The sequence below is a fragment of the Aotus nancymaae genome, unplaced genomic scaffold, assembly GCF_030222135.1.
Source record: "Aotus nancymaae isolate 86718 unplaced genomic scaffold, 86718_ANA_hifiasm-v0.15.2.pri h1tg000059l, whole genome shotgun sequence".
NCBI lineage: Eukaryota > Metazoa > Chordata > Mammalia > Primates > Aotidae > Aotus > Aotus nancymaae.
In genome coordinates, this window is record NW_026988473.1 from 55725937 (window position 1) to 55739987 (window position 14051).

The following is a 14051-nucleotide window of genomic DNA, read 5'->3' on the forward strand; positions in this document are numbered from 1 at the left end:
CCCAGGCAGGCGGGCGGGCAGGCGGGCGGGCAGGCGGCACGGGGCGGGCACGGGGCGGGCGGGGGCGTGCTTTCCCGCGGGCCCGCCCCGCGCCGCCCGGCCCCCAGCGAAGCTCGGGCCCGCCCCAACCCCCGGCTGGATGCCGGAATAACCGGTGGAGACGGCCCCCTGGAGCCCTCAGCCCACGGCGGGTTCTCTCGGACCCCGGGCCCGCGCTAGTCTTTGCCAGGACCCCCCTCCCGCGCCAAGGACCAAGTCCCAGCCTCCCTTTCCCCCTCCAGAGTCTCCCGCGCCAACCGCCGGCCGGCGGGCGGGTCCCTGACCCTCAGTTGCTCAGGTAACTCAGGCCTGCGGCGGCGGCGGCAGCCGCGGCGACAAAAGCTGCCCTGCCCCGATCTCCAGGCCGTGGTGCTGCTCCACTCGCCTCAGCTCTAGAGCCGGTCTGAACAGAGGCCCGGGACACAACGTTAGCCTCCCAGGAGCCACGTGAGGCGACAACAGCCCGGCCCGCCTCGGCCCGGGGACGAGCTCCCAGCCCCCACTCCCGGCCAGTTCCCAGGCTCCGCCCTCCCACCGCGCCTGACTACCAATCGGCTTCCGCCTCTCTGCGGCTTAGGAACCCGCGCTCTTTGTCGCCCATGCGCAGCGGCCCCTGGTGGGAAAATCGGCGAACTGCAGGCAGGACTTGCGCTCCTTGGAGGTCCTGCTCTTTTGCAAGAGTTAGGGAGTGAAGCTAGGACGCGCCCCGGGGGAGGCCCACTAGGACCACTGGGGCCTGCGAGTTGTTTTCAGAGGAAATGATGATGTCAGAGAGCAAAATGAAATGTCCAAACCACTCTAGCTAAAATTCCTCTACCCATTCCTTGAGTCTGGGCCAAAGGGTGCCATCTGCCTTCCTGACCACGCCTCCCCTCCCCTCCAAGTTAAGTGGGATGCCCTCCCTTAGCTCTGACAGCCCGTTTTCCTACTTGCCCCTCAAGCTCCCAGCCCTTTAAGGTTTTTCGGTGAGGCCTGCAAATGCTTCCTCCCTGCATCTCATTCTCCCAGCTACCTCTCTGTGTCGCTGGCTGGAGGTGTCAGCAACTTGAGAATGAGTGCGCCAGAGAGCCACGCCTGAGCCTCCTTCAACAAAGCCTGCACTTCCTGTTCTCAAGCGTGCTGTCAGCAGATCTGGACTGAAACCTCCTCTTTGCCCTACCCTGTCCTTGGCACCAAGGCAGGGGAAGGGATTAGGCCCAGTCCCTCCTCTGACTGACAGTGCTAAACCAGCTACCTGTTCTGAGCAAGCCCTTTGAAGACTGGGAACACAGATTTGCCCAACAGCTGCCTGGCTTAAGGGTTAGGCAGTTGATATAAAAATACATGGCCAACGTCACCTACTACCACTCTCCCGGCTCTATTAAGCTCCTGTTACACTAGCTTTAAGTGCCTAAACACGTCAAACTCAGCCACCTTACAGCCTGTGGAACTACTGTTGCTTCTGCCTGAAACACTCTCCCCAACTCCCAGTTCCTCACATAGCTGGTCTCTCATTCTTCCAGATACAGCTCAATGTCTCTCCTTAGAAACTTTTACTCTGCCCACACCTTCAAAATCAGTCTGTGGCCAAAACTGGACCATACACGTGTCTGCCCTTCCCTCCATAGATAGTGATTGCCACTTTTCAGAGGTCAGAGGCTGTGCCTCATTCATCTCTGTGACACTAGGACTCAGCCATAGACCCTGCACATAGTAAGTGCTCAGTAAAAGCTGGATGACACGAGTTAATTCATTTGAACACTCAAATACTAAAAACTAATACTCAATACCAGAACATTGGGAAATTGACCAGAACAGTTGAACCCCTGACCTAGGTTTTACTAGACCTATTCTTTGAGCCAGGGGTCTTAAATTCAAATGGCAAAGTGGGCAGTAGGTAATATGATTAAGAAAAGTAAGTGGAAGTAATGCGGAGTGGTGAGAACTGTGGAGAGCAGGCAGAAAGGTGGGCCTAGTATTGCCAGAGTGTCATTAAGAGAAGATGGGGCTGGGTGCAGTGGCTCATACCTCTAATCCCAACACTCTGCGAGGCCAAAGTGGGAGGATTACTTAAGCCCATGAGTTCAAGACCAGCTTGGGAAACATAGTGGGAGCCTATCTCTACAAAAAAAATTTTTTTTTTTTTTTTTTTTTGAGACAGAGTTTCGCTCTTATTACCCAGGCTGGAGTGCAATGGCGCGATCTCGGCTCACCACAACCTCTGCCTCCTGGGTTCAGGCAATTCTCCTGCCTCAGCCTCGTAAGTAGCTGGGATTACAGGCATGCGCCACCATGCCCAGCTAATTTTTTGTATTTTTAGTAGAGATGGGGTTTCACCATGTTGACCAGGATGGTCTCGATCTCTTGACCTCGTGATCCACCCGCCTCGGCCTCCCAAAGTGCTGGGATTACAGGCGTGAGCCACCGCGCCCAGCCAAAAAAAAATTTTTTTTTAATTAGCCAGGAGTGGTACCTTGCGTCTGTGATCCCAGCTACTCAGGAGGCTGAGGTGGGATGATTGCTCAAATCCAGGAGGTCAAGGCTGCAGTGAGCCACGATCACACCACTGTACTTCAGCCTGGGCAACAGAGCAAGACCCTGTCTCAATTAAAAAAAAGAAAAAAAAAGAGAAGATGGAAATCTGGACTTTCATATTACATATCCTTTTTTAAAAATATTAGCAATTCACTTAAAAGGATAAAACCTTATATAGGCCACATAAAACATGTCTGCAGCCCAGATTAATAGCTCAGACTGACAGTTCATCGTTTCTACCTAAGCCAGCTCTCCTGCCTGTGCATTCATTTGGCTAAGAGAACATGAAAGAAAAGAGCAAAGTAATACTCCCAGCACTTTGGGAGGCTGAGGTGGGTGGATCATCTGAGGTCAGGAGTTCGAGACCAGCTTGGCCAATGTGGTGAAACCCCATCTCTACTAAAAATACAAAAAATTGGCCGGGTGTGATGGCACATGCCTATAATCCCAGCTGGGGAGGCTGAGGCAGGAGAATTGCTTGAACCTGGGAGGCAGAGGTTGCAGTGAGCCAAGAAAAGAGCAAGTAAAGCATGTTTAACACAACTTCCTTCAAACTTGACTATAGCATTTCTTTTCACCACCACATGATTTCTTCGGGGTTATGGATGCTTATCTATTTGGTACAACAGACAAGTCTTAGAGACAGGAAGCCAGGGCCTGTTACCAATTTACACCAAGACCTTAAACCTCTTGGAGCCTGTCAAATTTCCTGTGACACTAAAATGATGTCTAGGAACTAAAAATAGTTACTATGATGCACCAATTCCAATTCTGGGTATATACCCAAAAAATGAAAGCAGGGTCTTGAAGAAAATTGTACACACCCATGTTCAACAGCATTATTCACAACAGCCACAAAGTGAAAGCAACCCAAGTGTTCGTGAATGGATGAATGGATAAACAAAATATGGTACATACATACAATGAAATACTACTCAGCCTTAGGAAAGAAGGAAATCCTGACCATGCTACAACATGGATGAACCTTGAGGACAGTCTGCTCAGTGAAATAAGCCAGTCACAAAAGGATAAATACTGTGATTTCATTTATATGAATGTACCTAAAACAGTCAAAATCATAGAGACAGAAAGTAGAGTAGTGGTTGCCAGAGACTAGGGAGAGGGAAGAGAAGAGAATTGCTTAACGGGTATAGTTTCAGTTTTACAAGATGAAAAGAGTTTCGGAAATTGGCTGCACAACAATGTGAATGTACTTAACATGACTAAATTGTACACTTTAAAATGATTAAGATGGTAAAATGTATGTATAGATATAGATATAGATATAGATATATAGATATATAGTTTTTTTTTTTTTTTTTTTTGAGATGGAGTCTCGCTCTGTCGCCAGGCTGGAGTGCAGTGCCTCGATCTTGCCTCACTGCAACCTCCGCCTCCCAGGTTCAAGTGATTCTCCTGCCTTAGCCGCCTGAGTAGCTGGGACTACAGGCACACACCACCACGCCCAGCTAATGTTTGTGTTTTTAGTAGAGATGGGGTTTCACCATCTTGACCAGCATGGTCTTGATCTCTTGACCTTGTGATCCACCCACCTTGGCCTCTCAAAGTGCTGGGATTACAGGTGTGATCCTGTAATGGCATCTGGCCATTTATTTTATTTTTATTTTTTCCTGATAGCAGTAACTTAATTTTCTTTTCTTTTTTATTTATTTTTATCTTTAATTGTGGTTAAAAAATACATAACAGGCTGGGTGGGGTGGCTCATGCCTGTAATCTCAGCACTTTAGGAGGTCAAGGCCGGCGGATCACTTGAGGTCAGAAATTTGAAAACAGCCTGGCCAACATGGTGAAACTCCATCTCTACTAACAATACAAAAATTAGCTGGGCATGGTAGCTGAGGCAGGAGAATTGCTTGAACCTGGGAGGCAGAGGTTGCAGTGAGCTGAAATCATACCACTGGACTCCAGTATGGGTTACAGAGTGAGACTCCATCTCAAAAATAAAATAAAATAACAAATAAATGGTACCTGGGAGCCAAAGCCACAGCCTGGGCAACAGGAAGAACATTCTGGTATCTTATCTGCCTCCAAGATCACTATGTGACACTAGAAAAGGCACTTCCCCTCTGATTTCAGTCTCCCAACTATAAATAGGGCAGCTACCAGATTACTGACCCAGTGCAGTTTTAATATTCTACAAAATTTAAAAATCCTGAAACCTAATAGATCTTCCTGGATCAGAAGCTGTGACCCTCATCTCTAAAGCCCCTATGCTTCGTCATTCTGAAAGTGTGGCCCTTGCAAGAACCCAGGTATATAATGGGGCTCACACCTAAAATCCTAGCACTTTGGGAGGCTGACATAGGAGGATCACTAGAAACCAGGAGTTTGAGACCAGCCTAGGCAACATAGTGAGACTATCTCTACAAAAAGATACAAACATTAACTTGGCATGGTGGTATGTCTCTGTAGTCCCAGCTACTCAGGAGCCTGAGACAGGAGTATGGCTTGAGCCCAGGAGGTCGAGGCTACAGTGTGCTATGATTTGCCACTGTACTCCAGCCCCAGTGACAGAGCAAGAATCTGTTTAGAAAAAAAAAAAAAAAAAGGACCCCTCACCATATTGTAAGCCTCAGGAGGAAACAGAGCTTTTTCCGCATCTCTCTTTTTATACATGTACAGTATATCTCCCTTGCATTAATCTTCGGGCCTTGCTTAGATGTTCTGAAGATGTTGGTTAAATCAAATTGGATTAACTAATTATTATGTCTCCCTATTCCACTATTTGTAAGAGTTTTTGCATCTGTTATCTCATCCTTCCTCACAGAAGCTCTGCTAGATAAAACAGGGGCTATATGGTGGTCCCCCCTTACCTGAGGTTTCATTTTCCATGGTTTCCACTACCTGAGGTCAACTACTGTCCAAAAATAGGTGCGTATGGGATCGGGTACAGTGACTCATGCCTGTAATCCCAGCACTTTGGGAGGCTGAGGCGGGTGGATCACCTGAGGTTAGGAGATCAAGACCAGCCTGGCCAACATGGTGAAACCCCATCTCTACTAAAAATACAAAAATTAGCAGGGTGTGGTGTCGTGCCCCTGTAATACCAGCTACTTGGGAGGCTGAGGCAAGAGAATCGCTTGAACCTAGGAGGCGGAGGTTGCAGTGAGCCAAGATTGCACCACTGCACTCCAGCCTGGGTGACAGAGGGAGAATCCATCTCATAAATAAATAAATAAATAAAAGGTGAGTGTGGTACAATAAGATATTTTGACATAGAGAGGAAATCTATTTTATTATTATTTTCGTTCATCTCTTACTGTGTGCAATTTATAAATTAAGCTTTATCATAGGCATGTATGTATAGGAAAACAGTAAATATAGACTTTGATACTATCTGCAGTTTCATGCATCTGCTGAGGGTCTTGGAATATATTCTCCATGCATAAGAAGGGACTACTTTACTCATTTTATAGGTGAAGAAACAGAACCTGAGGAGATAAAGTGGCAGGTGAGAGCCAAGCTTGCTTTCTTCTTTGGGACTTCCTCCCCATCCTTCAAGTCTCAGCTCAAGTGAAACAAAAGCATCCATGCCCTGACCAATAATGATACCATATATAAATCAAGGATTATGACTTTTTTAAAAAACTAAAAGCTCCACCCTGATTTAGCACCTTGCCTGACTTGCCCTGTCTCTTCAGTCCTCTTCTATACCTTAGAGTACTTATATAATTGGATTATGATTTTTTTTTTGAGATTGAGTCTTGCTCTGTTGACCAGGCTGGAGTGTAGTGGCATGGTTTCGGCTCACTGCAACCTCCTCCTCCAAGGTTCAAGCAATTCTCCTGCCTCAGCCTCCCGAGTAGCTGGGACTACAGGTGCGTGCCACCATGCCCAGCTAATTTTTCTATTTAGTAGAGATGGGGTTTCATTATGTTGGCCAGGCTGGTCTGGAACTCCTGTCCTTGTGACCCGCCTGCCTTGGCCTCCCAAAGTGCTGGGATTACAGGCATGAGACACTGCGCCTGGCCTTTTTTTTTTTTTTTTTTTTTTTGAGACAGGGTCTTTCTCTGTTACCCAGGCTGGAGTGCAATGGTATGATCATGGCTCACTGCAGCCTCAACCTCCTGGGCTCAAGTGAGTTTTTTTTTTTTTTATGGGAATATTATTTGTATTTATTTATTTATAGAGACAGGTTATCACTCTGTTGCCCAGGCTAAAGGGCAGTGGTGCAATCATAGTTCACTGCAGCTTTGAACTCCTGGGCTCAAGCAATCCTCCCACCTCAGTCTCCCAAGTAGCTGCAACTACAGGCACATGCCACCATGCACAACTGAATTATGATTATTTAATAAGTATATATCTTCCATGTTAGCCTCTGAGCTCATCAAGGGTTGCATTTTATTCATCTTTATATTTTCACAGGCTAGGTTGCCCATTATGTAGCTGGTACTCAATAAACGTATTGCTAAGTGAATAAGTTAATGATGTGTGTTCTGTACAGCAGCCTAACTGTCCTTTCTCCACACCAGAGGGTTTCTGGCTACCAATAACTTTCATTTAGAAAATGAGCAAGGCTTTGCTAGAAATAATAATTGAGAGTCCAAAATCTGCTCAGAAAAGTTTAGGAATCCCCTAGCATGGGTTGCATTATTAGTAGCGCTCCCTGGTGTCCAAATATGAAAAATATAGCTATCACTGAGAAATTGCCCAGTCTGGCTGGGTAGAGAATGAAGAGAGATCTTAGCTTCTAGCAACAACTTTTCGTAGGCTAGTTTCACACACAGAATCATCTCCTCATCCAGAGTCAGTTCTAGAATCTTGCTTGCAATGTTCATTCATTCATGTAACACCTACTGAGCACCTATTTGTAACAACTTAGTTCCTACTCTCAAAGAGCTCCATTTTTACAGGAAAAAAAACGGAGAGAGAGAGACAGAGAGAGGGTGTGTGTGTGTGTGTGTGTGTGTGTGTGTGTCGAGATAATTAGTACATGTTAATATGTCTCAAGAGGGATTGGTACAGGAATAGCTGAGGGAGCACAGAGGAAGGACAAGTAACAGCCTAAAGCAGTCAGGAAGGCTTTGCAGAGTCACTGATTGGGGTTGTGTGGGTGGATAAGTGGGGTTCTGGAATCAGACTGCCTAGATTCACATCCAAGCAATGCTGTGTGACTCTGGGCCAGTTACTCAATCTCTTTGCCCTCCGATTCCTCCACCTGAAAAAAGGAGGATTCTGTAAGGCTTAGATGAGTTAATATGGGTAAACAATTAGAACAGTGCTTCACATAGAATAACACGGTCAACAAATGTTGGCTCTTATTATTCTGCAAGGAAATTCAGAGACATTAAAAAATTACACCAAGATCAGGTATCTGTGATTTGCAGAAATTATTCTGGGAATAGCGTTGAGAAAGGATTGGAGAAGGTAGAAGCTGGAGGAAAATGACATGGTCTGACGACAGATGTGTGCTGAAAACCCAGCTCACTTTCATATTAGCTGTGTGACTCTGGGCAAGACCCGAAGTCTAATTTGGGCAATAATGATGGGAATAGAAAAGGATTCAGATTTGAGAAATATTTGGTGATTAAATAGATAACGAGGTGAGGAGGCAAGACAGATAAAGGTTAAATAATAGCTATGGCTTTAGAAGGTACTGCTGTGTGCCAGGTATTATGCTAAACATGCTACATTCAATCATTCATTCAACCAATATTTACTGAGCAAAGTATTGTATACTAGGCACTGTTCTAGGCACTAGGAATATAGCACTAAATCAAATAAGCAACTTCTTGCCCTCATGGAGCTTACATGTTATCTCATATAATGAATATCCACAGCAACCTTGAGGTGTAACACAATTTAGATTCATCTTACAAAGGAAATTAAAACCGACATGTTCAAATTTTCCTATCTGTGAGTATTCTTTTTTTTTTTTTTAAGACAGAATCTCACTCTGTTGCCCAAACTGGAGTGAAGTGGCACAATCTTGGCTCACTATAACCTCCTCCTCCCTGGTTTGAGCGATTCTCCTGCCTCAGCCTCCCAAGTAGCTGGTATTACAGGCACACACCACCATGCCCGGCTAATTTTTTTTTTTTTTTTTTGGTAGAGATGCGGTTTCACCATATTGGTCAGGCTGGTCTTGAACTTCTGACCTCAGATGATCCACCCTCCTTGACATCCCAGAGTGCTGGGATTACACATGGCACCATGCCCGGGCTATCCTATATTCTTATCTGTAAAATGGAAATAATATTACCTGCCTCATAGGGTTGTTAATATTTATTGAGTTAATACATGTAAAGCATGTGTAAAACATATCTAAGTTGTTTTCCTAAGTTACTATTCAGCACGTGTCCAGGATCACACAGCAAGTAGATGGCAAAGATGAGAACTGAGGAAGAAGGGAGGCAACAGGGAATCCCAAATCAATTGGGCATCTATAGTTGGGTTGCTCTTAGAATACCAGGACTGAGGAAGGAGAACTTTCCCAGGGGGGATTATGCCAGATGATGTGGGTACTACCACCCGGCTTGGAAAATCTCAAAGATGCAAAGGTGTCCTGGAGGCCAACAGGACAACTACTGTTCTGCCTGCCTAAGAGAAGGGGCCTTCTTGGAAGACAGGGCATGGCCATTGTCCCCTCTCCCTTCATCCATTTAGTTCCTTGAGGGAGTCAAGAATAAAAGATTGGCCAGGAGCAGTGGCTCACGCCTGTAATCCCAGCACTTTCGGAGGCCAAGGCAGGCAGATCACTTGAGGTCAGGAGTTTGACAACAGCCTGGCCAATATGGTGACCCCCCCCCATCTCTACTAAAAATACAAAAATTAGCAATCGCCTGTACTCCCAGCTACTCAGGAGGCTGAGGCAGGAGAATGGCTTGAACCTGGGAGGTGGAGGTTGCAGTGAGCTGAGATCACACCACTGCATTCCAGCCTGGGCGACAGAATAAGACTCCATCTCAAAAACAAACAAACAAACAAAAAAGATCAGAGGATATGACTCTAGAACTTTAATTTGTTACCTCTTTCTAGTTCTTTCTGCTGTCTCCTGTCTAGCCCATCAAAGCCCACAAAATGGAACACTGGACTTGTCTTTGGGGATAGCAATAAAGAGGAGTAATGAAGAGGAAGCCAGCCACCTCCTCTTTAGATTACAGGCTTATGCCTATGATACCAGCACTTTGGAAGGCCGAGGCGGGTTGACCACTTGAGGTTAGGAGTTCAAGACCAGCCTTGCCAATATAGTGAAACCCTATCTCTACTAAAAATACAAAATATTAGCCAGGTGTGATGGCAGGTGACTGTAATCCCAGCTACTCCCAAGGTTGAGGTGAGAGGATCGTTGGAACCCAGTAGACAGAGGCTGCAGTGAGAACGTGCCATTGCACTCCAACCTCGGCAACAGGGCAAAACTCCAACTCAAAAGAAAAAAAATGCGGGAAAAAAATGGAGAGTGCTGGGCATGGTGGCTTATGCCTGTAATCCCAGCACTTTGGGAAGCCAAGGCGGGTGTATCACCTAAGGTCGGGAGTTCAAGACCAGCTTGACCAACAGGGAGAATCCCCATCTCTACTAAAAATACAAAATTAGCTGGGCATGGTGGCAGGTGCCTGTCATCCCAGCTACTCAGGAGGCTGAAGCAGGAGAATCACTTGAACCCAGGATGTGGAGGTTGTGGTGCGCTGAGATCGTGCCATTGCACTCCAGCCTGGGCAACAAGAGCAAAACTTCATCTCAAAAAAAAAAAAAAAAGGCCACATGTGGTTGCTCATGCCTGTAATCCCAGCACTTTGGGAGGCCCAGGTGGACAGATTACCTGAGGTCAGGAGTTTGAGACCAGCCTGGGCCAACATGGTGAAATCCTGTCTTTACTAAAAGTACAAAAAATTAGCTGGGCATGGTGGTGCATGCCTGTAATTCCAGCTACTCAGGAGGCTGAGGCAGGAGAATTGCTTGAACCAGGCGGTGGAGGTTGTAGTGAGCCAAGATTGTGCCACTGCACTCCAGCCTAGGCAACTCTGTCTCAAAAAAAACAAGAGTAATGAAGAGGTAACTGTGTTCTACTCTTGAGGCAGGCAGAGAGAGGGAAGACCAACGGATCAAGAGGAGCTCCAAGAAGGCTGAGTCCCTAGAGCCACAGCAGAGGCAAAGGAGAATTCAGATTTAAGGGTAGCCTAAGAGACTGGAACTGGGGCTGAGCCAAGCCCCCTGTGGATCACTGGTGAGCTCCAGGAACTGGAGTTCAGTGAGGAATAGGCCGGGAAGGCCCTTTTGGAATTCTCGGGCACTGGTGAGATCAGTTCAGGGTCTTTCTCCTCTCACTCTCTGTCTCTTCCCTTCTCTTTCAGGGAAACTAGTCAGCTTTAGCATTTTGACATTGAGAAAGAGGGAAGAATTAACCAAGGGGGTAAACCTGAAAACATCAAGGGAGTGTAGAGAAATTAACTAATGTTTATTTGCTGTACCCTAGGGCAATTTACTAGGGCTCTACATGCATTATGTCATTTAATCCTCACAATCTCACGCAGCACTTGCCAGTTCCATTTTATTATTTTGTATTTGTTTGTTTTTAGAGACAGGGTCTCAGTCTGTCACCCAGACTGGAGTGCAGTGACACAATCATAGCTCTCTGCAACCTCAAACACCTAGGCTCAAGTGATCCTCCCACCTCAGCCTAGCGAGTAGCTGGGACTACAGGCATGTGCCACCATGCCCAGCTTTGTGTTTGTGTGTATGGAGATGGGATGTTGCCATGATTGCCTGGGCTCAAGTGATCGTCCTACCTTGGCCTCCCAAAGTGCTAGGAATACAGGCATGAGCCATTATTCTGTACAGCTATACAGGAATGGGAATGCCACCATGCCCAGCCATTCCCATTTTAAAATGAAACTAGGACTGAGAAGTTGGCTCTGTTACATGCTCTTACAGCACTCTGTACTTTATTTTCTGGAGAAAGTATCTTGTTATGTTGCCCAGGGTGGTCTGAAATTCTTGGGCTCAAGCAGTCTTCCTGCCTTATCTCCCTGAGTGACTAGAACTGGAGACAAACACCACCATGCCCAGCAGCACTCTATACTTTTGTATGATTACCTGTTTAAGGTCTATCTCCCTTGCTAGTTACATCAGGGCAGCTTTCTATACTTCATCATTGGCATGTAATCCTATGTCTGGCACCAAGAAGATTTTTCAATAAATATGCATTGAATATTTATGCATATGGGAGATCTCATGTGACTAATCAAAGGCCATACCGTGTTACAACCATCCTGGTCTGTCTGTCTCCAAAACCTGTCTGTGATCTCTATTTTACCCCACCAAGTGCTTTCATGTTATCTCACTACTAAATGTCCAGGTTCAATGTCCTTGTAAGCACACATGCACACCACCTACCAAGAACTCACCCGTTCGGGAAAAGCATTCCTCCTCCTTCAAGAAGCCTTTACAGACAGCTCCACCTGTCCACCTGCTTCCCTTTCCTCTGGCCCTTCCTATGTCTGTGCCACAAAAATGTTTCCAAGTTATCTGGAGTCTGATTGTTCTACAGATATTAGTACTTTATTAAAGCGATTTAACTCTACGGATGTTTAGTGAAGGCAAATGTGTGCTCAGGCCTGCCTCTGCCAGGCCCAGAGGGTGGACACAGTAATGAATCACACACAACCTCAAAGGACTTATAGTCAGTGGGGGAGACAGACGTTAGGCACAGATGCAATTTACTAGAGCACAAAGCATGATGACCTAAATGGTATTAAAGAACTATGAGCAACATGCTGTATGCATAAACCTTAATTATTATTCTGAAGAGTGTATCACAGAAGATCAGAACTCAAAGATATCATCTAGTTCAACCTCTGTTTTCCAGTGGAAGAGTTTGAGACGCAGAGAAGGGTGGGGCATAACCTAAAATCTCAGTCTGTCTGGCTGAGCCAAGACAGACTTCAAGGTCTTTTTTTTTTTTTTAAGACAAAGTCTTGCTCTGTCAACAGGCTGGAGTGCAGTGGCACGATCTTGGCTCACTGTAACCTGTGCCTCCCAGGTTCATGTGATTCTCCTGCCTCAGCCTCCCAAGTAGCTGGGATTACAGGCATCACCACCATACCCAGATAATTCTCGTATTTTTAGTAGAGACAGGGTTTCACTATGTTGGCCAGGATGGTCTCAATCTTCTGACCTCATGATCCACCCACCTCAGCTTCCCAAAGTGCTGGGATTATAGACATGAGCCACCATCCCCGGCCAGACTTCAAGGTCTTCTAAAGCCCAGCCTTGGGCTCTTTCCTTCTCCTCTGATAGCTTCATATGCAAAGCCCTATACTCCATCAGACCATGAGATCCCTGAAGCTGGGTCAATTTCTCCCTAAACCAGGGCTAAGCAAGCCCAAGACACTTAGAGACTCAGGAAATGCAGTCTGATCCCAGGCTGCCAATACAGTCTTTTGATCTGCTGTGCCTAATGTGCTCCCTACTCTTACCACTATGTCCTTGAATTGATTTTCAAATATTTTTTGTAGGAAACTTAAAAAAAACTAAACTCTTTATCCAGAATACCAGTAAATAAATCAGATAAAAGTGAACTTTCTCTGGTTGAAGGGGATGGAGTCCACAGCTCTACTATTTTTCCTGCCCTGAAATCCTGGGAAGGGAATTCTAGGAACACATATCGAAAACATTTGTTCTGGAGCTGGATGTGGTGGTGTGTGCCTGTAGTCCTAGCAACTTGAAAGGCTGAGGTGAGAGGATGGCTTGAGCCCAGGAGTTCCAGGACAGCCTAGACAACATAGTGAGATTCCTATCTAAAAAACAACAACAAACAAACAAAAAAACCTTTTGTTCTGGGACATAATTTTTAATGGCTTCATAGAAGTTGCTTCAGTGTATGGTCTTCCTTTGAATCCTGTCATTTGTGAAGATCACAATCCTTTCTTCATTCATGAAATGCCCAGCACCCCAAAGTCAAGTGGTCCCAATGGAGTATGGATGGAAATGAGATTTTCCCCTTGTCCCTCCTGCTCTCATGTCCTCCACAGAGAGGAGTTTGTCTCAAGGGCTACAAGGGACCAAACCAAGAGGAGGAAAGAGACCCAAACACTGCCTGGGAGGTCAGGGGAGGCTTCTAGAGAAGGATCTTGGAGAAGGAATTCATCCACACAATCATTCACCAGCCCGAATCTATTAAAGCCTCTATTTTCCAGGGTGATACAAGTAGCCACCAGCTACACATGCTATTGACCACTTGAACTGTGTCCAGTCAAATTGAGACATGCCGTAAGTATAAAATATATACCACATTTCAAAGACTTGGTACCAGAAAAGAATGTAAAATATCTAGTTAATTTTTAGTTTTTGTTTTTTTTTTTGAGACAGAGTCTCGCTCTGTCACCCAGGCTGGAGTGCAATGGTGCAGTCTCAGCTCACTGCAACCTCCGCATCCTGGGCTCAAGCGATTCTCCTGCCTCAGCCTCCCGAGTAGCTGGGATTACAGGCACGTGCCACCATGCCAGGCTAATTTTTGTATTTTTAGTAGAGATGAG